This window comes from Emydura macquarii, unplaced genomic scaffold, assembly GCF_026122565.2.
Source record: "Emydura macquarii macquarii isolate MOO-44397 ecotype Brisbane River unplaced genomic scaffold, CSIRO-AGI_Emac_v2 contig_450, whole genome shotgun sequence".
NCBI lineage: Eukaryota > Metazoa > Chordata > Testudines > Chelidae > Emydura > Emydura macquarii.
The window spans coordinates 8,771,417-8,792,268 of record NW_027130587.1 but is presented as its reverse complement, the minus strand read 5'-3'; the positions used below and the strand labels follow the sequence as shown (position 1 = coordinate 8,792,268).

At 40.3% G+C, this 20,852-nt stretch overlaps 1 protein-coding gene and 1 non-coding gene across 11 annotated transcripts in view; one reads left to right on the top strand and one right to left on the bottom strand.

The window, feature by feature from the left end:
- The window catches only part of AUTS2 (activator of transcription and developmental regulator AUTS2), an 881,418-nt gene that overhangs the window by 311,109 nt on the left and 549,457 nt on the right, over window positions 1-20,852 (bottom strand). The gene's annotated exons all lie outside the window — the stretch shown is intronic.
- LOC137146676 (U6atac minor spliceosomal RNA) lies at window positions 9,649-9,773 on the top strand. Its single transcript, XR_010918011.1, has one exon. It is a non-coding gene; the product is annotated as a U6atac minor spliceosomal RNA (small nuclear RNA).

The following is a 20,852-nucleotide window of genomic DNA, read 5'->3' as shown; positions in this document are numbered from 1 at the left end:
AATAATGCATCTCTGTAATGATATTTGAACTCAGCTTTAATCATATCAAGTAGGAACTTCCAAATATCACTTATCCTTTAACTACAATTCCAAATGTCTAAATCCTGGCTTTTCTTTTCATCTCACATGAAAATTGTATTACACTAATACTGTTTACATCTCATTTCCCTTCCTCCATGTAAAAATATCACTAACTACATATCGCTTTCCCTCCCACTCCTCCTTCTCCCATGCCTGTAAATCTCATGGGTCTTCCACAGCCCTGATGCAAATCTCAGAACCTCAGAATTTTTTCTCTCCTGAAAGTATCTTCCCCCCCCCCTACACCATGTAGTAGCCACCAGCTTTCCAGCAGAAATGAACTGGATAGTAAGCTTTTTTCCAAGAGACAGTCACCATAACCTTCTAATTGGTCAGTTGAGCACAGCAAGAAGTTTCAGTCCTGCATCAGGTTATGCGCACAGCACAGTAACTTTACACCATGCAGATGTCTGACTGGCTGGCAAGGAGCACAAGAATAAGACATGAACTGATCAAACTTGGCCCAAATCTAGGTGTACGTTTTTTCAAGACATCGAACACCCAGTGCACACTATCAGGTTGACTCACTAGTTTCACATGTTGATGACAGTCGGAGAAGACTGGTAATTTTGTGTGTGTTTGTTTTGTTTCAACTGGAAATGGACCAAACCCAGGACCTTTCCTTCTAACCGCCCCTCCCTCCAATAAAGTTTGGTGGTTTGGATAAAATGGAATACGAATCCAAATTAACCTTACCCCAAAGGATGACCTCCTTGACCCATCTGGTTTTTTAAAATGTAATTCAATACATTGTGCTTGAGATGTGCATCTGTTTCAATAGGAAAAGGGGAAGGAGGGGGGAAAACCTTCCCCGCCCCCCCCCCAACGCCCGGGGGCTGCAGGAAGACAGTATGTAGTTTTACTGATGTGGAGATATTTAATGAGGATTTCACTGAAGTCTGAAGGCAGTTTGGAACAAGGCAGTATTTTTAGCTTCCTGAAAATGGTAACGGATTTGTTGTATGTCGTGTACCTAAGTTTCTTTTCTGAGCTACAAGGCACATCACACACGTACACCCTGAGGCCACAAAATGAATGAGAAGCATTTACTTGCAGTTTTCCCCCCTAGTACCTGCATTCCAATGCTGTTTAGAAGTAAAAGCTCTGGGCTGAAACCTTCTCTGGGTTTAGTGGAAGAAATTCCAATCACAGCCAAGACAGTAAAACTGCTACACTTTCCACTCCAAAATAAACCTCATTAGAAACCAAATACAATCACAGGCCACAGTGCTGATGTGCTGGTAAAAGCAGGTGCATTTCCAAAAATGGCTTCTCTATTCTCCATAAGAAAAGGGGTGGGTGCTGCACAGTTTTGTTTCTTTATAAGAAATGTTAAACCGCTTTGTTCAACTTAGACCATCTCTGTCTAAGTGTTTAACACAAACAGATGCGTTCCTCTACACGTCAAATTATTGTTCATGGCGTAGCAGCATGTGTAAACGTTGCCTGGGTAGAGGAGACTACACATGGGCAAAAGTCACCATAAACGAGTGGTCCTAAGCCTCAAAAAACCTATATGCCCATCCCTTACTTGTAACGGGATAGGGTTCAAAACAGACAAGAAGTTGGTGCATCCCAGATTACGTGGATATACACATGAGCCTCACTATCACAGTGAGGGGCTTAGCTAAGTGTTCCTACTCACACCAGCCATGCAGCAGCTCTCCCAGTTAATACAAGACTGGATTCTCTTGTGTTGCTTGTCACTTTTTACCTTTTGCTTCCATGCATGACATGCTGCACGTGGGCTGCATATGAGGGAGGCATTTGTGGTTCCCTGAGTGCACACACATCTTATCAAGTAAACAACACAAACAGCTTCTAAAAAAACATGCATAATTGTCTGAATTAGATAGGAATTTGATTCCTACCTGGCTTTCCTTAAATTAAATCGAAATTCTTACTATTGAATTCCATTCAGAATAAGTAACAAATTAGTCAAGCACAGACATGACCAAATACTCCATGAGTTTTTCCCTCCTATAATTTGCATCCAGTTTGTTTTCCTCCATAGGCCATTCAATTTGTAATAAATTACTCAGAGGTAGACTGTGGAGGCCTGTAAACAGTATAAATATTTTAGGCCTGATTCACCATTACCCTTCACTTTGTGTGGTCATTTACATCAGCACAAAGCAAGTGCAATTCTGACTTTCAGACCCACATTCAGACACCCACATTGACTGCACAAGGAGCAAGGCAATTGTAAATCTGGCCTATCAGTCAACATTCAAAAACATGGCACTCATGTGGGTTAAAAAATGTGGTTAAGTGAACCTGGTCTACCCTAACACCCACTGTTAAAACATTCATTACATGGAATAACGACCTAAGCACCATTAACTAATGTGCATTTTCTTAGTATTGATTCAGCTATACTTGCATCAAAACAAAACAAGATGTCCAGGTCTGACCACTTCTGTCAATAAGTCTCAACGACAAAACCAGGAAGCGCACTGTTTCTTTAAGGAACATTTAAGAAGAAACACAAAATCCTTCGAATCAATCTGAAAGAGAGGCCAAGGACATTCCTTCCCAAGCATTAGATTTGGTTTCACATGAGATGATTAGCCTCATCCATGCTAATTACACTAGAAAGAACTAATTAGAAAAATCTACCATTCAGCTAATGAGGGCTGGGCCTTAACTATCTCAGTGCTTCATTTTTCAGGTTGTAAAATATTACATTACTTCCCTCCCCCACCCCTGCAAGTTATCACCATGTTATTTCTAGTAAAAGTGTTGGTCATTTAAACAACAACTAAAAAAATATTTGTTAATACCTGTAACACCTCAATTTATAGACAGCTGTTCACTGATGATTTCTCTGTTACTGAAATGACATGTCAATATGATAGGCCAAATTCTCTACTGCTGTAGAGACATGGAGTCAAAGTAGCTAAATTCCTTTACACCAGCACAGAATCTGGTGCACTAGATCTGCATTGGTGAAAACAATAATCCAGAACTGGTAATGAATTCTATGTGCTGCTTCAATGCAATATTTTAAATAAATATACGTTTTCCTTCCCTTGGGAATACTACAGGATAAGGGCTTTCACGTGTAATATTATTAATGCAGAAGGAGAGTTTATTAAAAAGCAATGATATCACCTGATCAAGACTAACATCCCTGCCAAGGGTTACACAGTATTTAGTAGGAAGCTGATAGAATGAACATAATGAAAAGCTAATAAATCAGAGTCCTTCATGATACAATAAACTCATTAAGCTACTGCTAGAAAAAAGTAAGCCAACCATGGCACAATATTGTTAAGATAGTAATGTTAAAAGCTTATTTAGAAAAAAATAAGTTGAAAGTCAGCCTATGAATTTTGCTGTATTTACATATTTAGTGTCCATTTGGAAGTTTATTGAAAGAAATATTTATGTGATGCAGCCTCCATTCAGTGCAGAAACTGTGCTTCCTAAAAGAGGGTTTTCAGACTGCCTGGCAGGGGACGCATACTCTGCAAGATGATGTGTGAAATTAGTGAAAAGTGGAATGCCAGAACATCCATCTTAGCTAAAACCTTTGAAATCAGATGTTTTCTTGTATTGAATTTTCTCTCTCTCTCTCACACACACACACACACACACACACACTATCCAACTCTCCCCCCCCCCCCCTCCAATATTTCCCTGCTAACCCAAAACTATCTAAATTCATGAACACAGTTTCATTCTGATTTTTTGGGGTGAGGAAGGGGGAAATATGTTTTTAAGAATATCCATGTTGAAATCTTGATTGTGCAACACCAGGAAAAGTAATGGGTCTCCGGTTCATTTAATCTTTATGATGGAGGTAACACAGGAATTGAACACAATCACTCAGGAAGGCCAGATGTCAGGTGCTCAGACGGTCTTTTCGAGCACAGTGTAGGTGACAAATCACAGGAAAAGAAACCTAGAAGGAGAGTCATCTATCCAGGTACTTACATGGTCCTGATCACCTTTGCGTCTGAGTGCATGGTAGGCTTTTCTTGCTTTGAGAGGAAGAGGACACTTCCATGCCATTTATCCCCAGTTTTCAGATAGAATATAAAAGTGTTCTTGTTAGGGAAGCTGGGTATGGTGTATGTAAAGCCAGCATTATTGCTGTCATCCAAATGAAATTTTGAGTGCAAAATGGGGGGAAAGAATCATGAAAAATGTTTTCTGAACAGCTCTCAGTGGTCAACTGCAAAACATGGTAATTAGATCTATCTATTTTGTCTTCAAAACAATGGATGTTTACACCATCAGTGCCCCAACGCACTCCAGACCTTTTTCTAACTGTTTTTAAAACTTGGAATAATAATAGTAAGAAAAAGCTTGCATATTTTGCCAAACAGCCAAAAATAGACAACCTCTGTTATCTGCTATTTCAGCTGTGCCTAAAAATCAAATGAAACAGAGTGTACCCTTTAATAGTTAATCCTCCAACATGTAATTAGGCATTCACATGACAATCAAAACCATGACTATATTTCATGTTTGCCTTCCCTTTCAAAGCCTCTACTAGAGGGGCACTTACTCTGTCAAATCTGCTATAGTAATCAAAACATTGAAATTACTTCTTTCCACACTAAATATACTGGAACTGGTTGTTTGATTAAATGTAGAGCAGAGAGTGCAATTTGCTAAATTACAAGTATTCTGAACATGTAAATATAGTTTAATTACTGCAATTAAAGAAGATTACTGGAGATTGGCAGATGGGAATGTAATGCTGTTTTAATTAGAGCTTTTAATGCACTGTAACATAAGCATAATATTAACCCTTTATCCTAGAAAGGGGTGGCTGGTCTCTGAAAAAAATATTTTTAAAAAATGCACTACAACTAGCATTTCATAACAAAACATCAAGAAATTCACTCGAAAGAACCAGGACGATTTGAAAGACTTTGGGATGTTATCTGTAGTGCATGCACTGCAGAATAGATACATTCTGGGAATGCAGTAAGAACAAACCATACAAAGTAGCCCATTTGTTTGTGCCCTGGATCTGGAAATACATGAAAATACAGCCTATGCCCTTTGGATGGATTGTATTTCATAAGAGTGCAATCACAGCCACATCACTAGAGATTTAAGATACTTTCATGAAAGTTAAAGCACCACCACTCCCAAAGATTTACAAAACATGAAAAGAGAAAATGTTTCAAAATGCATTAGTTCAATTTTGAAAAAAACTGCTGCAAAGAGACAAGGAACAATATTGCCAGAAGCCTGGGTTATTACTCCTCAGCCTCCAGAACAGTATTTGTTTCATAAAGTAATATTCCGGAATGTAAGAAGCAATTTTTGTCATCTTGGAAGCTATCTCTTGCAACATTTCACCCATTTAAGTCAATAGTCTATTAGAAATTCTAATTGAAAGTTCAATACTCTGCTTGGAATCTCACAATAGAGGTTGCCTTTGGAAAGCCATTTAAAGTCTTAATCTCTTTATCATTTGGTATTTTGAAGCCTAACTTTGTTCTTGTTAGGCAGATCAATGGCATTAATTTACAAAACGGGGGAAGGGGGGAAATGTCACCCTTCATCCTTCAAATCTCAGGGTGGCAAAGAGCAGTGTAAGCGAATCCAACCATTGCTCTCCCTTATTAGCAGAAAACGGTGTCATGGGAGGCTTGACCTACAAATTTTAATTACTGCATGAAAAATTCAGTTCCTGGAGATGAATAGAGACTTAAGGAAAAGCAGAAGTCCACCTTCTGAGTGTCTGTGGAGCTTAACTCTTCAAAGCCTGGACTGCTGAATGAAACACCAACCACCACACCCTATTCAATAGGTGAGATTAATGATGGAGAGCAAATTGCATAGGCAAACAAAGGGAGGAAAAAAGGATCTTACCTGGGAAGAAGAATTTTGCTTGCCAAGAAGGTATTTTTATTGACTGATGGACATTTGTATATCATGTTGAGGGGAGCCAGGAGGAAATAGAATTAAAAACTGGCTTTAATATAAAGTAACTGACAAACCAGTGGTGAAGTCAATGGCAGTTTTTATTTATTTATTCCAACAGAGCTAGGATTTCACCCATGGTCTCTGCCTCACACCAAACCTGCTGATATTGCATAGCATGTAGCATTGCTGAATATTTCAATCCAGAACTTCCAATCTAGGTATGTACAGGTGGGAATCAAATCCTAAAAGCGATCATTCCAAAGCTACCAAGGAATTTAGGTGCCCAATTTCCATTACCTTGAATGGAAACTGATTGTCCAAATCCCCTAGGCAGCTTTGAAAATCTCAGCCTACACTGACAGTTGTATTCTATATGTGCATATGCCAGCATGCAGGAGTTTCTGTATTGTCCTCAACTAGTTGAAGATTTATTATCTCAAAGTTTTGTCTCTTTTCTGTATGTTTATGTTAGTATGTGTCTCTCTCTCTCTCTCACACACACACCCCTCCCTGCACAGAGTAATGATAAACATGAGATAGCCATTATAATGCAAAATCGATAGCTTTCCCCAATTGCATGGAAGAGCAGAATGATTGTGCTGCCCTGCAGGTGACATGGGTTCAAGGGTGCTCTTGGAACTTTTCCACTGCTGAGGCCTCATGTGGGTGGGACAGGGTGAATACGGTAATCTCTTATTGTTTGAACAGGGGATTAAGGGTTTTTTAATGACAGCTCTGACAGTACTAAACTATTTGATTTTCCACTAGCATACACGCTACGTAGTTATTAACCCATGTGCAAAGATGATGGAAAACACATCAAACAGTAGCATTTCACAACGACTTTGCACAGGTATAAATGACAACATAAGGTATAAATTAGGGGAGAATTAGATCTTTGTCTCTATGCTATTGGACCAGAGATGGCTACTTTAGCAGGAGTCTGCTTGATGAAAATGGAGGCTGGAGGAGTAGATAATAAAATTAAATGATGCAAAACACATAATTAGACCACAACTGATTCTTGTTGCTGGATGAAATTAATCATATTCATGAATTCTCTCTTTCTTACTAGATCCCTCATATCCTCTTGACCAGGGGAGATTTCAGCACAACCCCTTGACACCAACAGCTGGGATTTCCTGATGACATGCACTAATGCATTAGCACATATGTTATTAGACCTGGATTCTCTGTCCACAGTACTTAGAGTTTAGTGGGGAGAGAAAGGAAAGGAAGAGGCTTTGTTATATAAGTAATGATTATCCCTTTTTCCTGAGATCACATTATTATTGTATAAATTGGTGATGTGTTTTCTATTTATTAGTTCTTTTTATTTATATTGAGACTGCAGCCCTACTCTAGGAGACACTCTACAAATGAATAAATGAGAGAGCTTCTCTCCCAGCAACTAACAATCCATGGGATGGGAGGGGAAACAAAGGTGAAGCGACTCATCCAAGATGACACAGTAGAGAGTGGGGAACAGAATGCATGATTCCTGAGTGCCAGCCCATCTCCTATCCACTCTTTTTCTATCTATCTTCTACTGGTGAGATTCTATGTTTCACTTGCCTGGGGTAAATGAAAGTTTTCATTTTCACATGAAGTGGTGGTTCTTTCCCATACTGAAGCAATACAGTATTATTCAAACTGCTACAGTACCATAACAGTGAGATTTAGCGTTTTGAATTATTTATGTAGATTGTTTTGTGTTTTGGGGGACTTTTTAAAACAAAATCAAACGGATACAAACTCAGTTTGTCTGAAATTCTTGGCTTGAGCCCATTTCTAGGTACTGTAGGTTGTTTCTTCATAATGGTTACAAAGGACAATTAATCAGATAGACAAATTAGGAAATTTGATCCTGCATCTTATCTGTCAAGAGTCTCAACAGGTGCAGCACAGAATATGGCACATCAACTTTAGTAATTAAAAAAAAATAGTTATGCACCCAGATATATGTATATTAAATTAATAAACAATAATTAACATTAAGATTCTGAATAGACAACACGTTACTGTATTCAACTACACCTCTAGCCACTGATGAAACACGCAAGAAATGCATGGGGGGTGGGGTGGGTTACGCGTTTCAATAGTTAATATTTATTTATTTCAAAATAAATAATTTTTGGTGTAAAACAACAATTCCCTTCTTTTTAGGACCTTTCAGGTGAAGTCTGGTAATAGATTTTTAAAAAAAACGTATTTTTAGCCATTTTTACCTAGAAATGAACATATTTCTAGGTTATGCAGTTTTCATAACAATCAATGACCTATAATGCTGCTTTTTCATGGTGTCATTTTTCCAGAATGGTGCTCTAGAAACTGGTTGGGCCCATCTTTGGCGTGAGAGAGGCCATAATATAGGACTTGGGTATTTTGGGAATTTGCCCCAATTCCAGTACTATAACTCATAGACAGCCACTGATGGTGTCTGCATCAGTGCACCTGCAAGTGTAGACAAGAAAAGCTGTGATTTGCTCCCGGGTACCTAACTTTCAAAGAGGGTGAAGCCCCACTGGTGACGCTGAGTGCCTCAGTTTTGGATGCCCAACCTGAGACACTCTGAAGGTCCCAATTTTCAGGAAGCACAAAGCATCCGCCCCCTGAAAATCAGATGTCTCAAGCGGAGGATCCAAAAAGAGGCACCCCAAATCACTAGTCACTTCTGAAACGCTTAGCATTCCTTAGCAGACACTTAGCATTTGTGCAGTCTTTGGCCATTGATTCCTGGAATCAGGGAAAATTCCCCATGTAGACAGAGCCTTGGAAATGTACCCAAAATCTAGTCGGCGTGGCAAGGGTTAAAACAACCTGAGTAGCTAACCCCCTGCAGCCATCATATAAGCCAACCACTTATACATAAATTGAGCAAAAGAGTCCCTTCAGCTCAGCAGGCACAGGACTACCCACACAAAGGAGTCCTAGAAATCCCATGAATACCCCCATTATCCTAAGGATGGAGCGCACAGCCACGCATTTCACGCCCACTGCCACCTGTGATTAGCTTTTTTACAGTTATTACAGAGGACTTTGATGGTGGTGATTGTTTAAAGGCCTCAACGAGCCTGCTAATGTGACCTGAGGACTTGACTCCTTTTCATTCCCTGGTTGCTCCAGCTATCCCACTAATTTACGTTAGGCAAAGGGGACGATAAAAAAAAATCTGCTCTAAGAAATCACTTAGCATAAAATTGATTCAGTCTCTTAAAGAAAGGAATGCAGGAATCACACGTAAATTAGATATATGGTCAAACAAAGCTCTCAGTCATCTGAGTCTTGGACTCTTGTATGGCACTTTTAATTTGAACAGAATCAGCTGAAGAAAAACAAAGGAAGACCCAAATGGCCATAGCCAGTTGGGTTTCATGGGATTTTCCTTATCTTTGCTTGGAGTTTTACAGTGCAAATGTGAAGCAAGATGTTAGCTCAGGGGTAAATGTATTTATTGTCTGCAAACAGTACTCCTAGAATCGGATCGTATTGTGCCATATGCTGACACCAGCGGAGCAGCAGAAAGGAGCTGGAGTGCACAGTAGAAAACTAAGGTTCCAGTAGAAATAGCAATGGACAGATGAACAGCTATTAGGTTTTTGTGGGGTTTTTTTTTCTTTTTTCCTTCCGATACAGAGGTTGTGCTGCCTGGTCTTGGCATCACACAATTCAAGAATTTCTCTAGGATGGCAAAGGTTAGCACTCCCCTTGATAGGGATGGAAGAGGTCCTACTGACCTTTACAACATGCATGTGGTAAAAGTCTGCAACTTTCTGTGTAGCTTCTCTCCTCCCACTTGTTGCTATCCTTTTCAAACTCAAGCTGGGACTGGAAGATTCAGTCCCTCATAAATGAAGTATTCAGATATAAGCATGCATCTTAGTAACTCTGCAGGCCTCTCCTTCCAACAATCTCCTTTCTCCAGGTCTATGGTGCATCACCTTCAGTTTTCAGATCGGTCTTTGGGGTAAAAAACTGAGTAGCATGTCAACTCCTTTTCCGGGGATTTCCCTCGCCGAACTCAAATGAGAATGACAATTCTCTCCTTACTATTTTATCTTCAAGATGCTTCAGGCCAACCCCACATATGATTCCACCTGCTCTCACCTGCTGCCTTGGCTAGCAGGGTATATGTAGCCCACAGAAAGTAGTTGTTTGTAGTGTAAATGCTGACAGAATTCTGCCTCTTAAGCAGCACCAACAGCCTTAATATAATATATCACTTTCCTAATGTACAACCAGTTCTCTACATCACACGTTAAGCCTGGTGTTGGTACTGGTGCAATGCACTGTATTCATTTTTATCAAATCACCTATAGTTAATTCGGAAAATGTGTTATTGCCACTCTGTGAACAGGACATGTTCAATTACATTAGGTAACTATTTTTCTTCAGGAGGCATTACTGTTCTGCACAAGTAGTAAGTACTTGTTCTTGACATAACAGCTAATGGAATTAAATGTGGCACAAATATTTTAAGTATTTTCTATCTGGAAATTCAGATTGGTGAGTTACAACAAGCCCTGCAGGGGAACATGAGTAGCCCTGGCTTTGGACAAAAGTGATTATATACCTCCTCTGAGGAGGAACCAATAAAAACTCATTTGTGGTCATACAGTGCTGTGTTATAGTGCAATTGTGTCTGTTTATCACCAAGGCTTCAGGCTTTTGTTTAAATGTATGGTTACCTGCAAAGATCTGCCAAAATAAATTTGCAGACATAGCAGTGAATACTGGCTTCAAGCCAATACAAGTCCCTCGCCCCCTCCCCAAAAAAATCCAACTATACCATTGCTCAGTGTTGTTCCCAGTCTCTAACCCCATCCCATCAGCTCAACTTCACTCCTTGGCAATTTCACCCTGGAGTAAATGACTGAAGGGCATGCGTATTGTAAGCAGCACAATTAGAAGTATCTACAACTTCTGGAAGATTCTGATTTACAGCATCATACAATCACATTTATGAATGCACACCTCCTCTCTCTCCTGTTTTGCAGCAAGTGAAATGCTAATGCCCACGCTACTGAAAGCTCGTTGTAAGAGCAGTGTTTAAACATGAACATTGATAGTGCAGTTCTATCATGGTTTCCGTGACAAATGCGGTCTTCATAGGGGTGTAACATGGTTATAAAAGAGGTTGTGTAGCATGTTTCATCAGCAGTAAGCAGGCAGGCTGAGTTGCAGGAAAAATCTTTACTGAGCATACTGACAGGCCTGTGTTTTTTGTGGAAGCTCTAAAATTTGAGAGCACGCTTGGGTCCCAGCTTGTTTTCCCAAATCCCTAGTATCCTGCCTGAAACACAATCCTTTTTTCCAGTTCCTCTCATCATGCTACACAGCATAGTCAGCAGTCCCTTCCCTGACTGGCTATCCAGGCCACAATTTAGGGAGGGCTCTGTTTATTCAGGTGAGTTTTGCCATTGACTTCAATGGGACCAGGATTTGGCCCGCGAGCTAAGCCAGCATGCCATGGAGGACCACAGGTGTCGAATGGTCTCAAATTAAAGAGAGGACTTGCTCTTTTGGGAGCAGAGCCGTGACTTCTCCAACTTCAAAGCAGCTGATTTTTCACTAAGGGCTGCAAAGTCTGGTCCTGCCTCAAAATACACTGAACAGCCATTTCATTGGAGATTTTTAAGAGAGCTGCTATTTTATGCCCCAGCCATTTTAAAGCAGAACGGGCAAGTCTGAGAAAGCAATTTCTAACAGAGTAACATAAAATATTTAAAGATTTATATAACAACTGGCCCACTTATGGGCTCATTTAAGTTTTACAAAACGTCTCTGGTTATGCCTTGCTATGTCAGCAAAAAGAGGCTGAGATTTAAATAAATAAAACCTAGTTGAATGCAGTAATGTGCAGGGAAAAAATATGATGCATCAAGTTACTACTGAAAGGAATATTGAACTATAAGTGATCTCCATACCAACAGCTATGTTGGTCTATCCAGCTGAAAAACAGACAGCTTTAATCTCGAGGCCGCATGTTATTTAAATAAGTTGAAATTGTTTTCAGTGAGGTGAAGTGCATCCACAAAAGATAATGATCCTATTTTGGATTGGCTCTCTATTTATTTATTTTTAACAAAGGCAGACGGGTGGATGTACTAACCAGAAATGTAAACAGTGGGATGTTTTCATTAACTTCAGGAAATCACCAGAGTACCTAGTTCTATGAAATATAAATTTGCAATACCCTTTATAATTTTCCCCCTTGCGTTTAGGAGGGAGGATTTATTATAGTGATACTGTGAGTGCTGCTAGAGTTAAAAAGCCCTACCCACAGGCACAATGAGCAAGACCCTCATCTGGTATAAGCTGAAAATCTTGCTCATTTTCTTTGGCCCAGATTGAGTAAAGCATCTCAATTCAGAAAGCACTTTTCTGACAAGAGACAGACTTACGGCTTTCCTGAATGAGGACTATTGTTAGGATCATGTTTCTTTCTTCTTCAGTAGGTAGGTATTTATGGGGGTCTCAAAATTAAAATTAAGGTCCAGGGTACTTTAGGTCTTGGAATTAGGTCTGGGCCTTTCTGTGTGTGCATAAATTCTGGTCGCCAAGCCTCCAGGATTGTCCTGGAATCTTCAGGAATTAAAGATTAATTTTTAATTAAAGATTATGTCATGGATGTGATGAAACCTACAGAAATACGTCCAACCAAAATTGGCAGCTGTAGGATGCAAGCGTATATGTACATACGCTAGCTTTCACAGGAAAAGCAGACTAATACAAATACTTGTATATTTCCACTTTCAAGTCTCCCTTTCCCACAATTCTGACTTTCTGCTGTAAATCCCAGCATGCATTGTGCTGGTGATGTCAATCATGCATGATGTGATGAGAGATGGAGCATGCACGTGGGGTAAGGTACACTGGCTTTTTGTTCAACACTCAGCAGTTTTTTAAGGTATACTCAGCAGGTTTCTGAAATGTATTTGATTTTTCTCTTTTGGGGGACAGAAAATAAGAGTAACAAAATTATTATTATGGCACCAGGGTATCAGAGATGATATATGATGATCAGGTTTGCCATATCCTATGTCCTGGGTCCCAATTAACACTGAGCCTGCAAGGGCACTCTGTCCCTGATCAAACAGAGAACTTGCACACGTGCCTAACTCTAACCTTGTAAGTAGTACCAATGACTTCAGTGGAACTACTGACATACTTAAAAGTTAAGAACATGTCTAACTGACTAGATGGATCAGGGCCATAATGAGTACCCCTAAAAAGCATGTAGTGTATCTTTAAATACTTTGAATATGTATTCTACAGGCCTCAGCATGTACATTTGGAGATTATTTGCCAGATTGTACTCTCAGATACCACAGTGTTAATATAGAATAAATTACTTCAATTACTCTATATTTATACCATGTGACTAGGAGCAGAATTTGGCCCTTAGTCCCTGGGGAAAGGCAGTCAGACACAACAGCTTTTAAACGTGAGTGAAAAGGAAGCAGCAATATGGTAGTTCTAATTAATGATGACCTGGCAGCATACTGTGTATCTAGGGTCACGTGGAGGCAGATGGACCGTGTATGGTTCTATTTGGATTTTGCCATTCGTGACTCCCTTAAATTGCTTCAGCCCCTTGAATTTGTGCCTGGATTTTATTATCTTACTCAAGAACCTGCTATGCTAGTTACTGTTCCCTGACTTTTCCTCTGTGCCAAGTGATGCTTCTGCCCCCTCTGAATGGTGCACAACATGGGTCTTGGGCTTCTGACTCTCCACATGCTAACCCAAGGAAAAGTTCCATATTAGTGACAAATTGCAGGTAATGTACGGAGTAAAGGAACTCTTCTCCTGGCTCACACCAGAGTAGCTATTTTAACTCTGCTGATAAAGCAATCATGAGGTTTATTAGAATACAGGTTCATCTAATGGCACATTCCCCTTCCAAATTAATTTAATTATTTTGTGTTTGAAGATCCAGATGATGATTCTGTGACATTTTTCTCTCCTTACCTACAACCTAACTAAGTAATTTCAACCTGATTGGCAAATGCCAGAACCTACATAGGTTACTAAGGCCTTGTACACACTAGACAGTTAAGTCGACCTACAGTATTAGGTTGACCTACAGCCAGCACAGTAATTACTGTGGTTTTTCACGTCTATCCCACCTTCCTTTTGCCGGTGGTGCGCGTCCTCATTAGAAGCGCTTCCACCGACTTAAATGGGGCAGTGGGGAGGGGGCTGAGAGCCCGGGAGATTTAAGTAGCTTAGCATCTACAGAGACACTGCGCCTCCCCCTAACTACATCGACCTTAGCGCTACGCCTCTCGTGGAGGTGGAATTATTAGGTTGGTATAGTGGGGGACAGCTGCCTTACGTTGATCTAACTCTGTGGTGTAGACTTGGCTTAAGTAATAAATAGAACCTGACCTTAAAAACATGACCTGTACTTAAAACGGTCATCTTGTGACTGGTTGGCCCACATTACATGTGCCACATTTAAAGGGAAACATTTCCCCTCCCTGTCCCTACCCATCCAAATACAACAACAACAAAGCGCAGCAAGACACAATAGCAATCAAAATTAAAAAGGTTACAAGGAACATGAAGAACAAGAAGAAACCCTCAATTGTAAAAACTTTGGGAAGCGCAAGAGGGTTGGGGGGGGGAGGGGGGAGTAAATAAGGATGAAAGAAATGCCCAGTGGCAACCATTTTCAGTGTGACCTAGTGAGTTTTCAACTTCAACCAGTCAGATCTAGAGCTTCCCAGCGGCATCACCTAGGGATTTGTCATTCACACATCAAGCCCTGTTCAATCTGCCTTGTCTCTCACAGACATGCTGCCAGATGCAGAAATATCACGGCCTTCTTCCACAGCAGGAAAAAAAAAAAAAACAACAAAAACACCAACCAACCAACCAAAAAAACCTACCTACAGCAGCCCAGAAATCAAGGGCACTGACAAGCACTGACCCTATTGTCCACAAAAGGGCAATGCTGTGAAGCCGACTGGAGATCTGATGCAGACGGAATGATAATTTGATAACCCTCTGCTGTTAAAATGCAGCACTTGGTGGAGCCATCTGATCTGTTCTCCCCCTCTTTGAGATGTTGGGAGCTGGGGTTTGTGAAGGGAATCAATAACGGTGCTAGGAGCTTGTCAAGGCAAGCTGGGAGAGATCCTCATTCCTCCCTCTTCTTTCACACTCATCATTTGGCTTCTATACTGTTTATAATGTGTTAAGTGGAAGGGTTGCTTGTATTTCAGAGGATTTAAAAAAAAATCAATTAAATCAATATTAACATACTGCTTTTACAGTATGTATTACATGCCAGAAATACCGCACGGTATTCATAACGCATCCTTCAGTCTGACAGTCTGAGGGGAAGGGTCGGATGTCAAACAAAGACAAATATTTTTTGTAAGGCACAGAAGAGCAAGGAGCAGAGAGGAGCACGGAGCTGGAGAGAGAGAGAAACACATTGTCATTCTTGAAAAAGAAACATTGCATCTCACTGAATCTGCTTGTACAAATAGCTTCCTCCTTCTTGTATTAATTAAAGTTATCACCCTTTCAATGAGGCTACCTTTTAACTGTGGTTACTTGCAGTGTTTTCCCTGGAAATTGAAGTAGGAGAGGAGAGGACAACGAAGGGTGAGACCATGAGGGTGAAGGTGGCCTGCATTGCACCATAGTAAAAACTTAATATTTGATGCCCATTTGCATAGGTGCATTCATCAGCCATGTATGCACATTTTTTGAATGTGGTGAGAGAGTTCTTCACTTTTTCAACTGCTGAGTCTTTCATTGTTGCACCGCATACTTGTAACCAGTCAGCTGAGTTTCTTGCAGAAAGAGAGTGATCATTTGCCTGTCTTGTTCGGAACCAGTGTCCATCTTCAGAATTAACAAGTAACAATGCACTTAACATTGGCTTCCAGTTTGTAGAGTGTGGTATCTCTTGCTTTAATAGAAAGTATGATGTGACAGCCATGTTTGTTTGCATAAACTGTGTTGTGTCTCTAGCATTTTTAACAGCCTCATTAACTACTTCAAAAATTGATTTTGACAGTGATTGGCTTATAAGGCTTTTTGCATGTCACTGTAGTCCAGAGGCTTGGTGTTTTGAAGCCTTTTCATGTAGGTTGTCAGCATTGGCTTTGCTGACTGGTCTGGCAAACCAAGCTCCTCCACTTTTAACTATATAAATCCATGGTACACCAACAGTTTGAATACTGCATGCAGTTCTGGTAGTTCCATCTCAAAAAAGATATATTGGAATTGGAAAAGGTACAGAGAAGAGCAACTAAAATGATTAGAGGTATGGAACAGATTCCATATGAGGAGAGATTAAAAAGACTGGGACTTTTCAGCTTGGAAAAGAGACGACTAAGAGGGGATATGATAGAGGTCTACAAAATCATGAATGGTGTGGAGAAAGTGCATAAGGAAATGTTATTTACTCTTTCACATAACACAAGAACTAGGGGTCACCCAATGAAATTAATACGCAGCAGGTTAAAAACAAACAAAATACACAGTTAAACCTGTGGAACTTTTGAGATGTTTTGAATGCCAAAACTATAACCAGGTTAAAATAAAAACTAGATAAATTCATGGAGGATAGGTCCAACAATGGCTATTAGCCAAGATGGGCAGGGATGCAACACCATGATCTGAGTGTCCCTAGTCTCAGTTTGTGAGCAGCTGAGAGTGGATGACAGGGGAAATATCACTTGATGATTGCCTGTTTTGTTCATACCCTTTGAAAGCCCCTTGCATTAATCACTGTCGGAAGACAGGATGCTGGGCTAGATGGGCCACTGGTCTGACCCAGTATGTCCATTTTTATGCAAAAATTAATTATAATATTGTAATAAAAATATTTAGTACAGAAACTCCCCAAGATAATGACCTCTTGAGATAGCAACAATGTGAGATAACAACCTTGGCAAATAATGCATTTTAAATATCTTGGCCTACTGGTCACAAATTTAGCATTCTGGAGTAAAGTCACTAAAACGTAGTCCCACAAACCATGTTTCTTTAACGTGCCTCTCCCGTCCACCTCCACCGTACCCCACTCACACTAGTTGTCCTTGGTCAGTAGAGACTCAGAGTTCAGAGGTGCTTTCGCGCGAGTTCACCTCCCATCCTGGGGGTGGGGAGGAGAAGGCACCTTGTTCGTTCCTTCAGCAGCTTGCCACTCTGTAGGCTGCTCGCTCTGGCTCCTGTTTGTCATGCCACTGTTCACTCCACTGCTCCATTGCCGATGGGCCTGCACCCTAACCTTCTTCTGCCACCGTGGTCTCTGTGAATCGGTCTCTTGCTGTTGCACCGTGATTTCATCTCTCAGTGGGGGAACCTCACTGCTAGTGCAGGCGGGGCAGTCTCTACCACAGAAACTGTGCCACAGCAGGTCTAAGCACTCAGATCTGATTATCAGTGATTTCAGCTCTAGGGGTCACTTTAAAAAACAAAAGACTCTCTCTGACGCCTAATCACCTCTCTCTGAACAGGGGAGAGTGGCAGGTCAAATAGCGCCTGTGACTCTTCGGCAGAGCCCATGCCACCAAGAACAACACCTGTCCTCCCTCCCCCCAGCCACCCTCTCTCCCCCCGCCTAGTGGGATCTAGCATCCAAATCCCCTGCTTAGCGAGTGCCACTCATTCCGACCTTGCTTACAAATCATAATATGAAATTATTAGGTTGCCCAACATCACCAAAACAAATGCGCCAACATTGTCATAAAAAACCAACAAACAGCTGTGTGAGGAAGCTTTGTTCATACTTTTCAAGCCTATTATGAAGGCTCACCCTGATAGGCCATTTTATAACACTTACCATCCCACCAAGTTCCATCCTAAAAGTGGGGTACCAAATAAGAAAACACAGAGACTTTACCATAAAACCTGCATTTTTAGAACTGATTCCTCCAATTACAGCAAGTAGTATTTCACTCTAAGTAGTTCCTCTGATTGCAGGGGGATGCTTGTGAGTAAGGCATTATACAACGTGAGTAAAAAATTGCAGAATATAGCCCTAATTACGACCCCTTTTATTTTAATTATTAAAGCAAGATTCTTTTTTCATTTTTGGACACAAGTATTACTAGTCCCCACTTTGCACGTGTTATAACTGGAGAAAGAATGACGTGTATGTAAACTAGAGCTGCGATAATAATATAAAGAAGTATTTGCAAACATTCTTTTGAATTAAAAAAACCCCTAAATTTGCTTTAGTGATATTCCTGACACATTCACCCAAATCGTCGTTCACAATGACATTAGTGGAAAGGGGAAGTATCAGAGACAATCCAGCAAATATATAGTTGCATGCATATTCACCACTCTAGTGTTCAGTGGCCATTTTGAAAGCTCTGAGTATAATTGTGGATGTCTAACCAGATGATTCCAAAATTCACAGTCTGACAGATTATGAATAGCAAACACTCAAAACAATAGTTACAGTGAACCACGCCGACGGAGGCTGAAACATGTTCATATAAACCTTTCATTGAATAATTTTAAATTACAAACAAATATGTAAAAAATGAAATTTGCTAGTGGATCAGTTGCTGATATAAAATGGGGGTAGATTTGATAAATAAATTAAATTATTCACTACAAATAATTCACCCAGCTCTATCAGCTGAGAAAAGTGTAACACGGTTTTAGTTCACCTGCTTTTATCTGCTGACCGTGAGTAGCCTATGCTTAAAGCCTTGGATGCAGGCTGACCTGACAGCAATTGCAGCATGTTACGGCCTGAGATGAGGAAACTCCAGTGATGCAAAGGTCATTGAAATCAATCAAAGTCTTTCCCCTGACTTCAATGGGCATTGGATCAAGCTGTAAATGGATAAGTCTGCTCAGAATGTCTTTCTATCAGTTGGCAAACAAAATAGACCTCATGTTTGTGCAGTTCAGATACAGAAATTCTGATTTTATTAGAAAGCTAATTTGGCAACAGTAACTCCAAAAACGGTCTGAGAGATCCCTGGAAGCCAGAGTCTCTTTTCTGGTCTTCCATCCATTCTGTAAAACTTACAATTTTCATTTCAGTGCTTGGAGCTGCAGCTTGCCAAGGAATAAAATCATATCCCGCTAAACAAAAGAGATTTAGAGATGGGAGATTTGTCCTACAAAGCTCAAATATTGATCTGGAGCCAAACTCCAAAAGAACAAGGTGATGTTTGGATCCGGGGCTTTGCAATAAGCAATGTTTGTACCATCTTTCATCATCACAGAAGCAGATTTTCTTGTATGTGGCACTTTCTTTTCTCAATGCAGTCTTTATCTTAAGTAAAAGATACTGTATTACATGTTCCAGTGTGCGGGGGCAAAGGGATGGGGAAACATCAATGCACTGTACACCTTTCTCAGTGGCCTTTATTTTGAATGGCTTAACAATGCCAGCCAATTATCTCAGATGTTGCACCATCTGCAGAAGTATCCTTTTCAGGGCAGTAAAGAAATACATGGTCCCATTCACAGCAGATAGATAGTGAAGCTGTGAGTAGTCCCACACATTTTATTTTCATGGGCAGCTGATTTCCTGTCCCCATACACAAACGACATTCGGAGATGCCTGTGTAGCTCTCAACCCGTTTGGCTCATCTCTGTTCATAATGAGAACTGAAAATGGCACATGACTGCATTGTCTTGCCAGTCTCTGTAACGTGATGTGACTGGGGATGGCACAAATGAAACTCACTGTTTTATTATAATCTTTTAATTGAACTGCTCACACCAAACTGTTCATCATGGTGCTAACCACAAGTAACTGGCATTAGGCAGCCAATAACTGACTAATGAACATCCTTTTAATTAGGTTATTTTATTGTGTTAATGTATATGTTATAATCTCAAACCTTTTGGGACCTGATCCAAAGCCCATTTAAGTCAATGTGAGTCTTTTCATTGATTTGAATGAACTTCTGATCAGGTCCTCACTGAATAAAATGTGTTACTCTATTAAAACAAAATTTGTCCTTGTCTTATTGTGATTGCCAGGTAACATTTCGCAACAGCCCTATTAATTCGATAAGAGACGTGCCTTGCATAGTTCCTAAACCTCAATAGTTATGACTTTAAGAGTCAGTTGGCATTTAACATATAATCAGTTACTTATTAAATATAAATGAAATACATATTTGAGGCAGTTAACGGAGCCCATTTTCAGCACAGTGCATAAGAGATCCACTTCTGCAGCTCCCATTAGCCTTTATGGGAACCATGAGGCTTGAAACGAAATTATTTTTTCAGCACCAAGCTAAAATGTACCCCAAATCATTCCTTTTAATATGCTCGCCATATTATCAGTACATTTTGTTCTTTGCTGACAAAAACTGGGAACAGGTCAGCGACCATGTCATTGAGCCTGTGTTTTTCCTTATGAAAAAAAAAATACTGTACTTTGTTACAGTAACGGTCAAAAACACTTTATTATATAATTCAATAATCATTTTTTAAAAACCTCAAATTCACAACTACACATCCTAATAGTCTTATTAAAAAGGAGTCCATGCAAGGGATACACCTGGCAACATGGCCCACTCACCGAGCATTGTATTAGCTAGACAGTACTCCCCTATTCCAGAAGCCTGTTCAATTTTATACTAACGAGGATCACGCTTGAGTCTTTCCATCAACTGCAAAGAGGCGGTATCGCTTGGAAAGCGTGATGATATCTCAGCTACGTAACTCCCAAACCACTTAGGTCTCTCTAGGTCACAATCAACACCTCAAACTGCAAATCCATACACCAATCAGTGCAGATCACAGAGGGACTGGTGTTGTGTTCAGAGGGAGATACTCCACTTAGTAAGCATTCTGTATCAGCTTCAATTTATAACTGGATTGAAGGTGTGATCCAGGTGGGTTACAATCTCCAGGTGACAAAAAACCTG